The following is a 20,149-nucleotide window of genomic DNA, read 5'->3' on the forward strand; positions in this document are numbered from 1 at the left end:
AATTGAGCAAAAGGGTTCAAAGAACAGCTCCTGAGGGCCCTCCAGCTCCACCCCTCCCTATTTTCTTCATTATCTCTCTCACTCTGGGGGGCCGCCAGAGAGAGGGATGAACACGGCCCCCTCTCCCCTAGCTACGCCCCTGGGTGGTGGTCTGTGGTTTCTTGATTAGTTGTGTTTTAAACACCATTTCTGACTGGGTGATCTATTCCTGGAGTGGAGTGAATCAAGATGCAGCTCTCAAGCTAGTGCTAGAAAGCTGAAATATAACAGAGGGTAAAGCAGTGGAGAGACCGGTAGCATTTTAAAGAGGAAGATGCTACAAGACTCTTGGTTGGTTCATGCTGAAGGCCCAAACATTTCTAGCAAAGGGTATTCCTTGGGGCAAAGGATAGAGCAGGTGCACAAGTTCAAGTTGTACATAGAAAAAGAGGACCATGTGGCATCCGGTGTGTCTCTCCAAGGAGGGCATTCTTGAAGGGAGGTGCTCACACCAAGGAAGCTCTGCTTCTGTCCCCACCCCCAACCTTGGAAGTCAGAGGAAGTCAGCAAGGGGTCTCCAAAGAAAGCCTCAGAAGCTGGATGGGTTTGTTTGGAAGCAGGCAGGCATTTGGATCTCTAGGTCCCAAACCATGGAATACGCTCAAGGCTTGGACATACACCAGTAGCCAGAACTGCTGTGATGCGCCTCATCGGTCCGGTCCTAACAAACAGTCTCCCAGCAGAGTTCTGCACCAACAGAGACATCTGTGTGGTCTTCCGAGGCAGCCCCATGCACAACAGATTGCAGCAGTCTAATCAAGAGGTTTCCACAGGCTCTCTCTGTCCCTGGGGTTGTACTTGGTGGTGCTACAGACAGGGCCGAACTGGGGGCACTGAGAGGGCGGTGGCATGCATGTGGAGAGGGTGCCAGGTTTTGAGCAGAATGGGTAATTAAGGGTGGGAGTTGGGGCTCAGGGGCACCCCATGGGTGGGGCGCACCAGGAATATGCCCTGTTGCCCTGTGGGCCAGTCCAAGCCTGGCTACAGAGTCCAAGGGCCTTCAGAGCCAGGCTGGGGTGTAGCCTTCCCACGAAGAGGCATGCATGAGCCTTTAGCCGGACTTCAGCCTCAGCCAGTAAAGGTGTGACGCCTTCCTGTCTTCCTATGAATGAAAGCCCGCAGCCAAAGGGAGGCAGGCAAGGCAGGCTACGGCTGCAGGATCTTGGGCTGACAAGGCTGGAGAATTAAGACTTTGCAACTGAAGGCCATTTATATTCACTGCGCTGCCCACAACTAAAACCTAGTTCTGAAGGACGATTTGTCACATGTTCCGGAAGTGAAAAACTTCTTTGGAGTGCTAGAACAGAGCTGCAGCTTTTTTGCACACATCTACTGATGGCAAACATTGATCCGCTTGACTCCTCAGTCAAAATGCACATTGCAAAAACTATAAGTTACCAGATGGTCTTCACGACATGATCGTCTACAGGGCTGTCCCTAGCGGGGTGCGGGGCTGGGGGTGAATCAGCATGTGCGAGGTCCTCCTTTAACATTTCAAATAAATAAATAATATACATTTTATGTAAAACCAAGACACAAATATACACAGTTTAACACATTTTGCATTCCAAACTTGAATTCAAAAATCCAAGTTGGAAAGCAAAGCACCATACCATCATCCATCCTGATTATTCACAGAATGCCCCCTGTGCCTCCATTTCAAAGGAAGGAAAAAATCAGTCTGTTTCTGACACAGTATTTTTTATCTTACTTTTCTATCCCGCTCTTCCTCCAAGGAACCCAGAGCAGTGTACATGGTTACTTATGTTTATCTTTACAGCCATCCTGTGACGTAGGTTAGGCTGAGAGATACATCTGGCCCAGAATAACCCAGCGAGTTTCATGGCTGAGTGAGGATTGAACTCAGGTCACTCAGTCGTAGGCCAACACTCTAACCACTACACCACACTGGCTCCTGATCCTGTTCCTTGCTTTCCCCCTAGCCCTTCTTCAATCCGTACCAGTTTTGTCTCACCCCTGAAAGTTTACTGCAACTGAACAGCACCACCAGCACTTCCTACCTTGTTTCAACCCAAGGTGGTGCAGTATTTTTAACATGAGTTCTTAAAGGCACAAAGAACAACTGAACTCCCAAGAATGTAATAGTATAAAACAAGTATTTTTTATTTATGCAAATATACATTACTTAGTAGAAACATTTCAACATGCAACTTAACATATTCCCACGCCACATATTTCTTTACCTATTCCCCCTTCTGTCTCTAGAAGATCCAATATTTAAGAAACAATTTGCAAGAATGCAAAGATGTTGAATAAAAACAACCAAGGCAATTGGGGGAGGGCAGAGACATTGGGATTTTTATTGCTTTTTAATGCAACTTGGGGGAAGAGGACCCACCATCCATAAAAAAACAGGCAAGAAGTTGAAGCCTCTTTTCTTTTCTCTTGCGTTGTTGCAATAAGTGTGACTAAACAAAAGATTACTCCCTTGCCTCCCTCTCTCTCCCTTGGCATAGTTGCGTGCTTGGATGGAAGCCCCCGCCCCCCCGCACCCTCACCATGCTTTTGCTTTTTTGAAGACAGAGTTCAGGAGTTTTGTTGCAAGCATGGAGCAGTCAGACACTCACACGTAAAACACAGCCAGTCCTGGTCACCACAAGGGTGCTCCTCCATTCTCTACACTGCCCCCCTCCCCACATGATGAAATTCTTCCCCTTCCCCCTTTGCCTGTGGAAGGGCTCTGGCTTGCAAGCAGCGTGTCCATTGCCACCCTTTTGAAAGTAAAACCCGACCCCAGACTCCTCAATTCCTTGAAGCAGCAAACCAGGTGCATCAATCACTCCCCCCCCACACACACACACGGACGGGTTCTGGGCACAACCAGCAACCAAACTCAAGAGAAGACAAGAATGTAACACTGCCTGGCCATTTCCCCTCCCCTCCTCCCTCATCTCGCCCCCCCCCCCCCGCTGCAGCACCTCTGAGCCAGGCAGAGCAGCAGGATGAGGGAAGGAGATCGGCTGGCTGCTGCTGAGGAGCCTCGCTACTGCTAGCTCCATGCCTGGCTTCACAGCAGCCACCACTCCCTCTCGCTGCTGCCCCTCAAAGAATAAAGCAAAGCATGTGATGTGCGAGCGAGCAGATCACATGCTCGCTAGCTCGCTTACTCTTTGCTGCAGGGCAGAAAGCCAATGGCCAGCATCCGTGGAGGCAGGCAGGCAGGCCGGGGGGTCCATCTCGGGCCAGTTGCACTTTTTCCTCCCCTCCCCGCCACCACCACCCACATTTCAGTCAGTGTGTGCCCATGGCCGGCCTGCCCCTAGCGGGGTCCCCTCCAACACGGGGCCTGGGCTGATTGCACCAGTTGCCCCGCCCTAAAGACGGGCCTGTCATCTAATGGCCCTTTGGTTCCACTTTGCAAACGTTGCCAAGGTGCTTATTGCTACTGTGGGAATTGCTTTGCTTGCTTGTCCAAACTGAAGCCGTTTTGCTAGCTTGATGCTAGAGCTGTTTGAGCAAGAAATGCTTTGCAAGAAATGTGGTGACCCCAGATGGCACTGATGTCTCACCTGGAGGGTGAGGGTCCGGCTTTCTGAACTGCTGCTGAGAATCCCAGCAGGCGCCCACAACCGCAGGTAGGGATCTGAGCCAATATTCCCTTAGCTGGCATTCTTAGGTGCTGTTTGAGGGGAGCCTGGACTTTACGAGGTAAGCACCCTGTCTAAGCTTTAACTAAAATCCAAGTGTTGCTTTGAATTTAAGATTTTCTTTCTGTGGGACAGAAAGAAGGATATCTATCTATCTATCTATCTATCTATCTATCTATCTATCTATCTATCTATCTATCTCATTTATAAACTGCCCCATCCAGAGGCTCTGGGTGGTACACAACAACTTTTTAAAAAGACATAAAACCCACATAATCAAACACAATGCTAAAAACAATATGAAAACAATTCAAAAATGATTAAAACTATTTTAAACCAGTTAAAATACTTTTAAAAACAACACTTTATAAGCCTTGGAAGGCCAGACCAAATAAATAGGTTTTTAGGGCTCTCTTAAAGGCCAACAGCGAGGCTAAACTGCAGATATCTTCCGGGAGTGCATTCCGTAGACCAGGAGCAGCTGCAGAAAAGGCCCAGTTCTGAGTCACCACCAGACGTACTGGTGGCAACCGGAGACGGACCTCTCCAGATGACCTCAACGAGCGATGGGGATCATACCAAAGAAGGCGCTCTCTAAGGTAACCTGGACCCCAAGTCGTTCAGAGCTTTAAAGGTAATAACCAGCACTTTGTATTTCGCCCAGAAGCATATCGGCAGCCAGTGCAGCTGTTTTAAGACAGGCATAATATGGTCTCTCCGGGTTGCCCCAGAGATCAATCTGGCTGCCGCATTTTGGACTAACTGAAGTTTCCGAACTACGTACAAAGGCAGCCCCACAAAGAGCACATTGCAGTAGTCAAGCCTGGAGGTTACCAACTGATACACCACTGTTTTGAGATCATTCTCTTCAAGGAGTGGACACAGCTGTCAAATCAGCCGAAGCTGATAGAAAGCGCTCCTGGCCATAGCCTCCACCTGAGATACCATGTGAGGTCTGGATCCAAGAGCACTCCCAAGCTGCGTACCTGTTCCTTCTGGAGGAGTATAACCCCATCCAGCACATGAAGATCTAACTCATCCCTTAAATTCCGATCCCCCACAATGAGCACCTCCGTCTTGCTTGGATTCAGCTTCAATTTGTTATCCCTCATCCAGCCCATTGCTGCCTGTAGGCAGGCATTTAGGCAGTGAATGCCATTTCCTGATTATGAAGAAAAAGAAGATGATGATAAGAAGAAATAGATTTGGGTGTCATCAGCATACTGATAACACCCTGCACCAAATCTCCTGATGACCTCACCTAGCGTTTTCATGTAAATATTAAAAAGCATTGGTGACAAAATGGAGCCCTGAGGGACTCCATATAATAGCTCCCGTTTTAAAGACGAACTGTCACCAAGCTCCAACATCTGGAATCTGCCTGAGAAATAGGAGTGGAAGCACTGCTAAGCAGTGCCTCCTATCCCCAATTCCCCCAGGCAATCCAGAAGGATACCATGGTCGATGGTATCAAACGCCACTGAGAGATCCAAAAGAACCAACAGAGTCACACTCCCTCTGTCGATTTCCCGGTAAAGGTCATCCATCAGGCTGACCAAGGAAGACTCAACCCCATAGCCAGCTCTAAAGCCAGTTTGAAATGGGTCTAGATAATCGGTTTCTTCCAAAACCGCCTGGAGCTGGGTAGCCACCACTCTCTCAATCACCTTACCCAACCACGGGAGACTGGAGACCGGCCTATAACTGTCCATCACTGAGGGATCTAGGGAAGGCTTCTTAAGAAGTGGTCTAATAATTTCCTCCTTCAAACAAGGAGGCAACCTACCCTCCCTCAGCGATGAGTTAATGATATTAACTAAGCCATCCCCAAAAATCTCAATGCTAGATAAAAGCAGCCAGGTCGGGCAAGGATCGAGAGAACAAGTGGTAGGCTGCCCCACCCCAAGCAGCTTGTCCACGTCATCAGGCATCACAGATTGAAACTGATCCAATCTAATACTGCAAGAGTGATTGCTGGACACCACCTTAATAGACTCTGCAGAAAACAGTGGAGTCCAAGTCAGCCCAAATACAGGAGATTTTGTCCGCAAATAACCCATTAAAAGCATCACAGCAGAACAAAGTCCCCGGGGATTGGTTTGAATTGGAAGGAGCCTGAATCAAACTCCTCACAACCCGGGACAGCTCTGCCTGATGCAAACCCACAGAAGCAATGCACACAGACCAGAATTGTTTTTTTTGCCGCATGCACCTCTGCATAAACCTTCAAATGGGCTCTATGCTGTGTCCTGTCACATTCAAGCCAAGTTCTCCTCCACTTGCGCTCCAGTCGCCTACCTTGCTGCTTCAGACCCCTTAACTCCTCCATATACTTGGGGGCCACTTTTAAAGCAGATTGGAAGGGACGCTTAGGAGCTATCGTGTCTACTGTCCAGGTGAGTTCCCTATTCCAGGTTCCCACCAGGGCATCAACAGTCGCTGGCAGGACCAACATCAAAACCCTCCAAGGCTTTTTGGAATCCTACTGGATCCAACAGCCTTCTCGGGAGGACAATCTTAATAGGTCCTCCACCCCTGCAGGGCTGGGTTGTGGCTGTGAAACCAACCTTAACCAGGTAGTGGTCCGTCCATGACAATGGGGAAACCACAGGATCTCCCACCCACGGAACACCCCCCTGATCTGAACAAAAGACCAAATCAAGTGTGTGGCCAGCAACATGAGTTGGTCCTGAAACTAGTTGGGATAGATCCATAGTTGTCATGGCCGCTATGAACTCCTGAGCCGCACCAGACAAGTCAGCCTCACCACGGATATTGAAGTCACCCAGAACCAAAAGTCTGGGTTACTCCAACACCAACTCCGAGACCAGCTCCGTCAGCTCAGTTAGGGAGTTGGTTGGGCAGCGGGGTGGACGGTACACCAACAGAATCCCCAATCTATCCCTAGTTGCCAGCCTTAGAAAGACACAGTCAATGTAAGTCAACTGTCGCACAGGGGCCCTGGTAAGGGAAATGGTATCCTTATGGACCACAGCCACTCCACCCCCCTGCCCACCTCCCCTAGCCTGCTCCACAACAGAGTCGCCTAGTGGAAGAAGCTGGGCCCAAACTGGGCCACTAGCCTCCCCCATCCAGGTCTCAGTTATACAAGCCAGGTCGGCTCCCTCATCCACGAGCAAGTCATGGATGATTTTGGTCTTATTCTGAACCGACCTGGCATTGCAAAGGAGCAAGACTAGGTTCTGTGGGAAGTTGGAACTGCTCCCCACAGCCAGAGAGCTGACAGGGCAGCCGGAAGTGGAAACAGTTACTAAATTACTGGTTTCCCTTCCCCTGTAACAGCCAGCTGCTCTGCCAACACCAACTCTTCTATTCCCCACCACAACAGTAATAGCTGCCCCTGAGCCAGGGGCAGCTATTGGTTTCTTTGAGCTCAGGATTTCCTTTCTGTGGGACAGAAAATAGGAAATTGGGTGGTGGTAGGAACAACCAGCCTGCCAGACCAAGCCCCCTGCCCAATGCCCCATGTTTCCAATATGGGCAAGAGGGTAACTGGAAACATGAGTGCCCTTTTGGCAACAGCAGTTCCCCACCTCCCCCACCCTTGCCCCAGCAGCCCTCTACATGAGCACCAAGGCGTGCAGCAAGTTTCCCTGACAGGGACAAAATCCGTTCTATGGATACCATCAACAGCAATGCCTGGAGGGCAGAGAGAACGTTATCCAAGCAACTTTGTTGAGTCTCGATCCTTCTGAACCTTTTGTTAAACATAATGTGAATGGAACCACTGTGGGTTGCTTGTTAGATACGGGGCAACTCAATCGGCCCTGGCCAAAGAAGTGGGAAGGCAGCGTCCAATATCAAAAGAGTATATCAACGCTGTAGGCATCACAAATGGATCTATTCCACACCCACTCACAGAATTGTTGCCAGTTACTGTGGGCTCTTTATTGGACCACCATGCCTTCTTGGTCAGCCCCACCGCCCTAATAAATGTGTTGGGAAGAGATGATCTGCTGTGTAAGTGGAACTGTACAATTCTTTGCAGTCCAGACGGAATCTTTCTTGAAATTCCAGAACACAGTGTGGAACTGGTGTTTCAGTATCTTGATCAACAGTGCCCCCACATGGCTCAAATTATTAATGACTCAGAACTACATCAAAACAAAAAGCAAGCAAATTGAGGAAATGTTAGCTCAAGTTCCCAGTTCTCTTTGGGCCTCTCATGTCAACGAGGTTGAAAGGGTTTGGACAGCTACTCCAGTGGAGATTAAGACTGATTCTTCTAGGCCTCTGCCAAGAATATCACAATATGCTATTAGCAAGGAAGCTGAAGCAGGAATAGCTCCTGTAATTGCATCTTTATTAGAGCAAAAGGTACTCTATCACACGAAATCAGCCTGTAACACGCCTGTTCTGCCAATAAAGCCCGCCAGCAAAGATGTATGGCAATTTGTCCAAGATTTGCATGCAATAAACTCTATTGTCATCCCTCATTTTCCTGTGGTTGCAAATCCTACCACCATTTTGTCTTGTATTCTCACAGACACCACCCATTTCACAGTAATTGATATTTCATCCACCTTTTTCAGTATTCCAGCAGTGAAGGGTTCCCAATAACCTTTTGCATTCAGTTACAAAAGGTGTCAGCTAACTTGGAGTTTTCCGATGCAAGGTTTTTGTGAAAGTGCTTCCTCGTATTCCCAAGCCCTCAAAGAGGACCTGGATGATGTAGAGAGTTCCCGAGGAAAATCAGTTCTTTTATAGTATTCGGATGATCTTTTGTTATGCCCATCTTCCTTTGAATTTCTTTGTCTGACTCTTTGATCTTGTTGCAGGCATTTGTCCGGAAGGGCCATAAAGCCTCCAGGGCAAAACTCCAGGCCTGTCAGGAAAAGGTTCTGTATATTAGTCATTATTTAACAGCAGGACACCACCATCAGAGGGGTACAAGCAATCTTTTCTGTCCCATTCCCCACTACTGCTTCGGGAATGTGATCTTTCTTAGGAACAGTCAATTTCTGTAGACAATGGGTCTTAGACCCTACATTCTTGACCAAACCTTTGTTACCTTATACTCACACTAATGTTCCTGAGCCTCTCCAGGGTTCTCCAGAGTTGAAAGCAGCCGTTGATGCCTTGAAGGCCACTTTGACTTCCACTCCTGCCTTGGGTCTTCCAAATTACAGTAAGTCCTTTTCTCTTTTCTGCCACAAAACTCAGGGTTGTTCCCAAGAAGTATTTGTGCAAAATCATAGGGGTGATTATCGCCCGGTGGCCTACTACAGTACTGCACTTGACCCAGTGGCAGCCGATCTACCTCCTTGTTTGCAAGTGGTAGCTGCAACTGCTAGGACGGTAGATGCTTCTTCTTCTTTGGTTCTGGGCAGCCCACTCATGGTCTATGTCCCTCATTCAGTGGCAGCCCTTTTCCTTTCTGGCATCACTCAGCATCATTCAGCCAGCAGGCTAAGTAAGTACGAATTATTCTTACTGTCTTCTCCCAATGTGTCTGTTGTTCATTGTTCTGTTTTGAATCTAGCTACCCTTCTGCCAGTTACCGCTCCCCTGATGGAAGGAGAAGATGACCCCCACGACTGTGTGGAGACCATGACCATGCTGCTGACACCAAGACCAGATCTTCAGGACACTCCACTCCAAAATCCTGACTGGATTTTGTATGTAGATGGCTCTTCTATGAGAAATGACTTGGGCATCATCACTGCAGGCTACTCAGTCTGTACACAATACTCTGTGATAGAGAGTGGCTCATTGCCAATTAACACCTCCACTCAGGTAGTTGAGCTAATTGCACTCACGTATGCATGCATTCTGATGAAGGACCAGTCTGTTACAAGCCACACTGATTCCAGATATGCCTTTGGAATAGTCCATGACTTTGGGATGGTCTGGAAACAACGGGGTTTTCTCACATCTGCAGGCTCTACAATTAAGATTGGTTTCTTTGTGTGAGCAATTTTATCTGCTATTTGTTTGCCTTCCCAGGGAGTTATTCACACATGCCTTCATCTGAATAGCGACTCTGGGTATCTGAAGAGTGAATCTGCTTTCGCAGCAAATTTGGAAGAGGTTTAATTCGCGGGATTAAATGGACAGTTCACATAAGGTCGTCTCCTCTCCACAATCCCTAGCAGATCTTTTCCCTGTGTGTTCCCACCAGCTTGCTCCGGGTTTTTCCTCCAACCAGTCACAAATCACATCACAGAGAGGAGGAGGTGAGAGAGCTTTTTTGTTGTTAGTTTGAGCTAACAACAAAAAAGGAGGAACAGAAGACCAGCATGACAAGTTGCCAAAAGCTGCATCAAACAGCAGAACGCTTAATCCTTGCCTTTGTGCGTGACTGCTTTCATCACCTCATGTTACACACACACACACACACACACACACACACACACACACACACACACACACACACCCCAGATGATTTAAGAGGCAGGGAAGTTTAAAGCAGAAATCAGAGCTTTCTCTCTGTCATGAAGAAAATTGCAGGCTAATGGAATCAGCACAGCCAAAAAGTCTCAGGTTACATCCATTCTGCATATCTAAAGCCTATGTAAACTCCCCTTCATTGAGTTTTGAAAAGGCAAATTACTGGCATGGCCACTCCACACATCAAGGGAGAAGTGGCAGGGCATAACAGAAGCCACGGATTCCCCCCCCCCCAAGCCGCTGAAACTAGAGGATTTTTAAAAAGAACATTGGGCTAATCCAAAATTTGCAGCCTCGATTCAGGGGAAAACAGAGTCCTGTCTGTACTGGTCCCTGATAGCCTGCAGCTACTTAGGGGTAAATGCAGCTAATATGTGGACTGGCACACTCCATTCTGGAGGAGATTCAGAGTAAAAGCCCTGTGTGTAAAGCCTCCAGGTGGCTGTTGTGAAATGTGCTGCTCACCAGAGCCAAGGGAGTGATGTAGCCAGAGGGAATGCCTTTTTAAATTTTATTTATTTATTATTTATTTAACATATTTCTATACCGCCCAAAACTTATGTCTCTGGGCAGTTTACCACCAGATAAAAACAAAGATAAAACGTTAGTTAAAAACAAAACAACAAAACAGAATTTAAAACACAGCAATTTAAAAACAATTTTAAAAAATGATTATTCTAAAAACAACATTAAAACAATTAAAACAATATCAGTTAAAAGCCTGGTTGAACAGATGTGTATTTAAAGACTTTTAAAAAATTGTCAGAGATGGGGAGGCTCTTATTTCACTAGGCAACACGTTCCAAAGCCTTGGGGCAGCAACGGAGAAGGCCCGTCCCTGAGTAGCCGCCAGACGAGCCGATGGCAAAAGCAGACGGACCTCTCCTGATGATCTCAATGGGTGGTGGAGTTCATGACGAAGAAGACGTTCTCTTAAAAACCCAGGGCCCAAGCTGTTTAGAGCGTTATAGGTTATGACCAGCACCTTGTATTTTCCCTGGAAACATATCGGCAGCCAGTGTAACTCCTTCAATACGGGAGTAATATGGTCTCTCCTAGATGCCCCACTGACCAGCCTGGCTGCCGCATTCTGAACCAACTGTAGTTTCCGGACTACATACAAGGGCAGCCCCACATAGAGAGCATTGCAGTAATCCAGTCTGGAGGTTAACAGCAGATGTACCACTGTTTTGAGGCCGTCTATCTCAAGAAACGGGCGCAGCTGGCGTATCAGCCAAAGCTGATAGAAGGCACTTCTGGCCACTGCCTTAACCTGGGATGCCAGGGAGAGACTTGGATCGAGAAGCACCCCTAGACTGCGTACCTGTTCCTTCTTGGGAAGTGTGACCCCATTCAGAACAGGCAGATCAAAATTGTCTCTCGAGTTTCGACCCCGCACAATGAGTACCTCCATCTTATCTGGATTCAATCTCAGTTTGTTATCCCTCATCCAGCCCATTACCACCTCCAGACAGGCATTTAGGGAGGTTATGCCATCTCCCGATGATGCCGACATGGAGAAATAGATTTGGGTGTCATGAGCATACTGATAGCACCCTGCAACAAATCTCCTGATGATATCTCCCAGCGGTTTCATGTAGATGTTAAACAACATCTGAGACAATACGGAGCCCTGATGGACAATATACAAAAGTTCAGATTTTGAAGAACAACAGTCTCTATGGGACACCATCTGGAACCTGCCTGAGAGGTAGGAGCGGATCCACTGCAGAGCAGTGCCTCCCAACCCCAACCCCCTCAGACGCTCCAGAAGGATACTATAGTCGAGAGTATTGAAAGCCGCCGAGAGGTCCAAAAGGACCAACAGACTCACACTTCCTCTGTCAATTCCCAGTTGGAGATCATCCATCAGGCTGACCAAGGCAGTCTCCACCCCATAGCCAGTCCAGAAGCCAGTTTGAAATGGGTCTAGATAATCCTTAGCAGATTCTGCAGCAAAAGCTGCCGCATGAAACACACCTCTGTCCATTGTGAGTATGTACTGTATGTCACTGAGAATGAACTGCCTGCAAGCGCCTCAGAGCTGGCATCCCTTCAGGATGCTGCCAGCAAAGAGGAGAGAGCTTTTTGGAAAGCAGCAGACTGCGTTGAGCTCGATGACCACCTTTGGACTGACGGTTCCGGCTGGCCTGTCGCGCCCAAGTCTTTGATGCCCTGGCTTGCCCACGTGGGGCACCAGATGGCCCATGTGGGCAAAGGGGGGTGGTCACCCAGGAAAAGTCTTTCTTTGCTCCAGGTTTTCCCAGATATGCAAAACATGTATGTGAAAATTATGTTATTTGCCAACAACATAATGTGGGAAAGGCAGAGAAAATGGTGCAGGCACGGCAGCCTCCACCATTAGGCTCATTTGGAAAGTTGTAAACAGATGTTATATAGATGCCCCCCCTGTGTTGGGTTCCAATTTGTACTTACTATCATACGTGCTTTCCCAAAGTGGTTAGAGGTTTATCCCTGTTGAAAAGCAGATGCGAAAATGGTCGCAAAATGCCTCCTGAAGGATCTGGTCCAGAGATCTGGAATTCCCATTTCCTTAAATTTTGATAGAGGGGCCCATTTTACTGCAGAGGTGATTAAAGAGCCTTAGGTGTTCATCAGCACCTACCCCGCGCACACTACCCCAGTCCACAGGACTTATTGAAAGATACACAGGAGTCTTGAAGAACAAAACGGCGAAATTGTGCACGTGGACTGGACTGAAATGGCCAGATGCATTGTCCCTGGCTTTAATGAGCACAACAGCCAATGTTGACCAAAAAACAGAACTCAGACTACATGAAATTATCACTGGACAGCCTATGTGAATTCCAGTGTCGCCCCCTGCTGACTTGGCCTCAATGCCTTTGCGTCTCATGGATGACAATGTGCTTAACTATTGTAAGGGGTTAATGAAAGTTGTCAGAGCTTTTTCCTCACAGGCCAAAGAAGCTCTAGGCAAGGAAGCCAGCACCCTATGCCATCAGCTCAACCCAGGAGATGGATTCTAATCAGTGGAAAAACACCCTAACTCCGAGATGGAAGGGACCTCATTTAATTTTGCTAACTACCCAAACGTTGGTAAAGTGTGAGGGTGTTCCCAACTGCATCCATGCCTCACATTACAGAAGAGTCCCAGAGCCCCCAACCCCACTCCGAGACACCACGACCCGAGATTTGAATTGAAGAAAGGAGCCTGGCTGCTGGTGGTATCTTCATCATGGTGGGCACCGCACTTCTCATGGCAAGCATCATCCTTCTGCTGAAGCTCCTGAAACACCTGCGAGGGTCAAAAAGTTGCAACACACTCCAAGGTAAGGGTAAAGAAGTGATAGGTTGGGAGAGCTAGGGTTGTTGTTGTTTTTTGTCCTTTGCACTGAGAAGGACTCTGTTTTAGGTGTGAAGACTGAAGAAAACTGCTCTGTATGCCATTGTGGAAGTTAGCCAGAGGAATGATCCATTACCCGATCCAGCACCAACTTCCTCTGTGGGATCCAACCATCCATATTATAACTCTTAACCCACCTATCCTAGTGTTTGTAAGGAGAACCGAGGCTTGGCCTGTTGTAGTACCAACTGTGTTACTTTATCGGAGTCAATGGTGGTACAGTAAACTCCCAGTGGGCGAAGTAGAAGGTCTAAAGGCCCTGTTGCAGGCCCACTGGCAGCCACTGCAAAGGTGTAACACTCGTGTATTGGATCACCTATTGGGATTATAGCACTAATAATTACCCCTGCTAACTGGGCAAAGAGGCACCTTTTTAACATGGTGATTCTCTTGTATTTATCAGGGGAAGAGCAGTTGGCCCTACCCACCCACCCACCCACCCACCCCAAAACAGCATCCCTCCAGTGGCTGGTGTCTATCTTGTGTTTCTTTTTAGGTTGTGAGCACTTTGGGGACAGAGAGCCATCTTATTTATTTATTATTTCTCTATGTAAATCACTTTGGAAACTTTTGTTGAAAAGCGGTATATAAATAGTTGTAGTAGTTGTTGTTGTAATAATACATGCTAGTCTATGGGTTTGGCCAACCACTTGACAGGTAAAATAACTGCTCCATGGGACCCCACCATGCAGATAATAAGCTGTGGGCCTAAAAATTGTGTGTTTGCGAACAGACGCCTCTCTTGGCCACAAGAGGTGCCCATAGTAGTGTTTTGCCTAAATCAGTTCTGGGACAGGAGATTCATTCTTTGTGGGGAAGACTCATACTGAGAGACTCCATTGTTTCCATTAAGTGGTCTCTTTATCAACTCACTGGATTGTTCATTGGGACTACCACAACTAGAAGCAATTCTGATCGCAGGGTTGCCACAAGCCGAGTAAGTTGAGAGGAGCAGGCCTTGCAGGCCTTCACCTTGCAGCAAATATGATGATCCTGTTTCTCCTAATGCTCCTAGGATGCAAGCTAGCATTCCAAAACAACAAGAATGTGGCTCTGAGTTATGAGACCTCACGGCTGGCTAATCAATCTGATTGTTGGGTCTGCACCCACTTGCCTTTTAGCTCTCATTCTGGGATACCTTTTATAGCCATACCTTTTGGACCAGATGATTGTTGTGCCTTTATAGAAGCTCTTAACGAGTTTAATTACAGCAAACAGGGTAAAACATTCTAATTCCAAAAGAGTCACCCATGCTAGGGCAGCGACAAAAGCATTTCATTTGATTATAAACTGTTTCTAAGTTTCAGGAATGAATGAGACATACAACAAACCATAGAAACATATATTCTATATGGGAAGGATCTGTGTGGCTTACCGCTCTGGAATTGGCCTGAGCTCCAGAAGGTGTAATGTGTGAAAGATGATTAGAGTTACCTGTCAGCACCCCTACAGTTGTGCAGCTATGGAGTAGCAGATGCAAGCATGACTTGACATGTGGAGATACCAGCAAAACTGCTGTTAGCTTGACTTTAAAGAACAGCCGCACCTGGTCCAGAGAATGGGGGCATTTGCATGCCTTGATTGGACCCATCCTTATAACAAAAGAGACACACGGGTTCCAGACTTAAACGGCTCTTACTGAATTTGCAGGAATCAGGCCTGGTTTGGGCTGCCTCCCGGATGGAAAAGCTCTTGTTATCCGGGTTATGTAATTTCAGCCTTACGCATTCTGCCAGAAAGACCAAAAACAACTGAAGTGTTTAACAAGGATGCTTATTTGCACCACTTGTCTTGGCATGCCAAAAGAGCTCTAATTTCTGAAAGTAAGCATTTTGGTGCCATCATGCTCCCTGCATGTGGTGCTGGCTTGCTTGGAGCCCACTCAAATCAATTTCAAGCAGCATTTGAAGAAGTGGCAAATGATACCGTGGTGGCTTTGTAGGGTTTAAATGATGAAGTCTCCGCAATGTTGCAGGCTGCCCTGCAAAACCACCTAGCCCGGGACATGCTCACGGAAGCTCAGGGAAGATTTTGCACACTAGTTGGGAGAGAATGCTCTCTCTGTGTGTGTGTGTGCGCGCGCGCACACGCGCATATGTTGTTCCCAGACAACTCAGGAAATATGTCTGAAGCCATTAAAGGGATACAAGATACAGTAGGGAGCTTACATCACACAGCCAAAGATTGGAATCTCCTTTCTTGGTTCTATTCAATGTTTGGTTCATGGGGAAAGACCTTCATATCTTGGTTATTGTGTAGTATTACCATTTTCGTCTGTATCTATTGCCTGTTCCTCACAATAAGTTGTTGTATCCAGTGCCTCTGTAGGAAGGGTGTGGAGGTGACTGAGCAAATAACAAGGCCTAACGATATAGCTATACTTGACCTAAGTCCAGAAGTAAGCCTTTATGTCACCTTGTGCTTGCCAGAGACTGAGCAGGAGGAAATACATAAAGATGAGTCAGAAAATGAGATCGGTGAGATGAATGAGCACACAGGTGTGATGGAGATATTGAACTGATAAGTTCAAAAGGGGGAGATTCTGGGAATTGCTCTGCTTGCTTGACCAAACCAACGCCATTTTGCTAGCTTGATGCTAGAGCTGTTTGAGCAAGAAATGCTTTGCAAGAAAACAAGACAACAGCTTAGCTGGCAGGCAGGAAATAGCTATGCTTGGGTTTTTAGCTTGAAATAGATTTTGGAGGAAAGGTCCCTTGAGATTTGAATAATGCTTTAGGAGACAGCAAAGACAAATTATACCTTGCATGACTCTATCTAAAGCAGTGATTCTCAAACTTGGGTCCTCAGGTGTTATTGGACTTCAACTCCCATAATCCCCAACCAAAGGCCACTGAGGCTGGGGATTATGGGAGTTGAAGTCCAATAACACCTGAGGACCCAAGTTTGAGAATCCCTGATCTAAAGCATCCTGATCATGCAGAATAAATACGGTTTGTCACTGTAACTTCCTTGTTTTCAATTTGCATATAAATGTTCAGCTAACAGATTGCTATGTTTAAGTAATTTGAAGCAATTATGTAATTCCCTCTATTGACAAGATACGACTGTTTTGTACTTTGCAAGGGGTCTTTGGAATCTGGTCGGCTTTGTAACCTGCACGGGCTCTCTATGACCCATTTTCAGGAGAAACTGTCTTTCTATCAATAAAGCAATTAATTGGATTATGATAACCACAGCGTGAATACCATTCTCCAGAGTGAGAATGTGAGATGTCATCTCAGAGGCTGTAGCTGATCATAGCCTTTGTCTCAGAGCAAGCAAACATGAGGGAAAGAAATGCTGACTCATCCCTGCAGAGCTTTCTGGCAAAGGCTACTCCTAAAACTCTTCTGTATTTCTGGTAGGTTCAAAAATGGCTGCCACCACCCCACCCCACCCCTGTTGGAAGTGAAGGACTCTGCGCTGTCTCATGTCTCAGTGACAGAGGAGGACAGATTAGTGAGTCAGAGGGCAAGAGGGGTCAAGACATTGGTCATCCCTTCTCGACTGCTCTGACACTATCCCTTTGATATGTAGATTGCTGTTCTCAGGGACTTCCTTCCTTCCTTCCTGCCACTTCCTCTTCCCTTTCTTCTCCCTTGCAACACACACGCTCCTCTCTCCCTGCACCATGTGTGCAGAGATGCAGAAACCATCCTTCTGCATCCAGCTAGCTAGTTACATTAGAGATCCTATCTCTCCACTTTCCTATCTAGAATGGAGTTCACTAATAAAGACTCCTTATATTGATTTGAAACTATGAACTGGCTCCAAATTTCTTTTACTCTCAGCATACATGCATGCCTAAGCAGACTACGCTGTGTTTTGCCTCTGTGCACTCTGCTGTAATAGAAGGGTATCTCTTACCAGAGAGAATTCCCAACAACTCCCCCCCCCCCATTACAGAGGTTGAACGTCCCTGGGCTTGGGGTGGAATTCCTAGGGAAAACTCTGTTTCTTTCACTATTGGAAAAGTACAAAAATCTTCCACGTGCAAGCCTGCACATGGTGAAAAAACTACTAGCTGTTGCTGAGCTGAGGCATGTTTGCACCAGAGGAATAAAAGCCCACTTTCATCTCCTCTTTCTCCTGAGTTAAAAATCCACTCAGAGAGGCTTGTAAAAGAAAAGAACAAAATTAAAAACAAGTTTATTCAAATGGACCTGCAGAAGGAACATTCTCCTGCAGCCAGTTCTCACGGCTACATGTGCTGCTCTCCACACCCCCAGCCTGCTGCTTCTAACAAAGAGCCTCTCCTTCCTCCCAATGGTCCTCTACATCCCACCCACCTGGTGTGCTGATTGGCTGAGCCCTGGAGTTCACCAGCCTGTCAGTCAGAACAGTGTTCACTTCCGGTTCAGTCTTTAGGGGAGGGGTGGCTGATCACTACAGAGGCAAAGGGTCTGAAATCACAAATTGAGCAATTTGAGTTTGTCTTTGTTGCCCTGCTCTCAAAAGTATTGGAAACCACTAACAGCATTCTGCAGGTATTACAATCTCCAAACACTGACCTCAGCAAAGCTGCAACTTCTCTGGAAAAGATTCCTACTTTTTCAAGCAAAAGTTATTACAGCTCCTTTCTCAGTACTGCTGTTGAAATCTCAAAGGAGTGGGGAACATCTCAGGAGTTTGAAGATCAATGTACATGAAGGGTCAAGGCATTTCATGAGGAGTTATGTGAGGACCAACCAACAGTGTCTGCAGAGGACAGATTTAGAGTCAATGTATTCTTTCAGACACTTGATATAGCTTCCTCTCAATTGGAACACCACTTTCAAGGCCTCCATGATGTGGATTTGACTTCTACTGTGCTTCATCCATCAACACTAATGTCAGCAAGTGATGACGACTTGTATGCAGCTGCAGAAGTTCTGCTTGTGAAATAGGACACTGATTTCTCATCCTTTTTTCCTGAGCAGATGGTAAGATTTAGAAATCTTGTGAAAGAAGAAATTGGAAAATTGACAACTATAAAGCAAGTAGCTGAACTGCTGTAGATTTAACTATGCTGAGCTGTGCGGCTGTTTCCCACATACCTGCTCTTTCTGACCAGTGTTCCCCCTAACAGGGATTCCCAGATGATGCTGACTACAACTCCCATAATTCCCAAGCAAAAGCTATTGCAACTGGGGATTCTGGGAGTTGTATTATTATTATTATTATTATTATTAATAATAATAATAATAATTCATTTTCTATACCACCCTTCCAAAAATGGCTCAGGGCGGTTTACCCAGAGAAATAATAAATAAGATGGCTCCCTGTCCCCAAAAGGCTCACATTCTAAAAAGAAACATAGGACACACACCAGCAACAGTCACTGGAAGTATTGTGCTGGGGGTGGACAGGGCCAGTTACTCTCCCCCTGCTAAATAAAGAGAATCACCATGGTAAAAGGTGCCTCTTTGCCCAGTTAGCAGGGGATGTAGTCGACATCATCTGGGAATCCCTGTTAGAGAGAACACTGTTCCTGCCCATACCAGTGACAGTGGCTTCTGCAGAGAAGCCACTCCAAACTGAAACTTATAAAACCTTATCTAAGAAGTAGTATGTCATGAGGGATTCAGCAATCTAGCACTGCTGTCCATTGAAAATGAACTTGCAAAGAACCTGGACATTCAAGAGATCATAAACACTTTTGCAGAATTAAAGGCACAGAAGAGGCCATTCAAGTAAAATACTGATGGTGAGGTGAGTCATCATAGTTGTGGTGCAGTACGTGCAATTTTTACAATGTTAGGAACAAAAGGAAGGTGAGAGAAGGGTGTTTCACCTGGACTAGCCACTGAGATTTTCTTTTCCTCTCCTCCACAGGTACTGGGGAAAATGTCTCCATGGGAAATCTCTGTTTGCCTGCCTGCAGGTTCTAAGGATGGGAGAAAAAGTCTTTCTAATATTGCTTGCTGCTGTTTGGCAATTTATTCTGTTGCTTCCATGTTTACGTAAGTCAGGGTGGGGAAGAGTGTTGCTTCTGTTTACATGGAGGGAAAGTGTTGCTTCTGTTTGCCTTTCATTTTTTAAAAAGGGGACAGTTCTAAGACTTTCCAATATTGTTAGCTGTTGGTCAACATATTCTATCGTTTCCATTTTACATGGGCGGGAGGGGGCAGGAAGTGTTGCTTCTGTTTGCCTTTTGTTTTTTAAAATAGGGCATGCAACGAAATGTAGATCCCCATCTTAGCTCAGTAGTTTCTTACTTTTGTTAGTGAGGGGACAGGCCTAGGCCTTTTTCCACAGCAGGTAACTAATTCAAACCGGATTCAGCTTAGACATGCTAGTTCTGGGCTTCCATTGCCCTGTCCATGCCCAGGGCAGGCAGAACAGTCGGAAAATTCATGATTGCGCTTGGCACACCCCTTCTAGATCATGGCCAAGACGGTGATTGGTGGTATTTTCAAGAGCAGTGTTCCCTCTAACAGGGATTCCCAGATGTTGGAATCATGGGAATTGTAGTCAACAACATCTAGGAATCCCTGTTAGAGGAAATACTGGTCAGGAAGAGCAGGTATGAGTCACTTCAGGAAAACTGCCGCACTGCTCAGCACAGTTAATCAAAGAGCTGGTGACTCTTTGCCCATAGTTCGGCTACAGGGTTGTCTGAGATTGGCTTCGGAGGCTGAACAGCAGGGAGGGGCTTCCCTCTCCTGCAACTGGATTTTGGCTGGCCACGGTTTGACGTCTGTGCAGAGGCGTAACTATAGGGGGG

Source organism: Hemicordylus capensis, chromosome 2, assembly GCF_027244095.1.
Source record: "Hemicordylus capensis ecotype Gifberg chromosome 2, rHemCap1.1.pri, whole genome shotgun sequence".
Lineage (NCBI taxonomy): Eukaryota > Metazoa > Chordata > Lepidosauria > Squamata > Cordylidae > Hemicordylus > Hemicordylus capensis.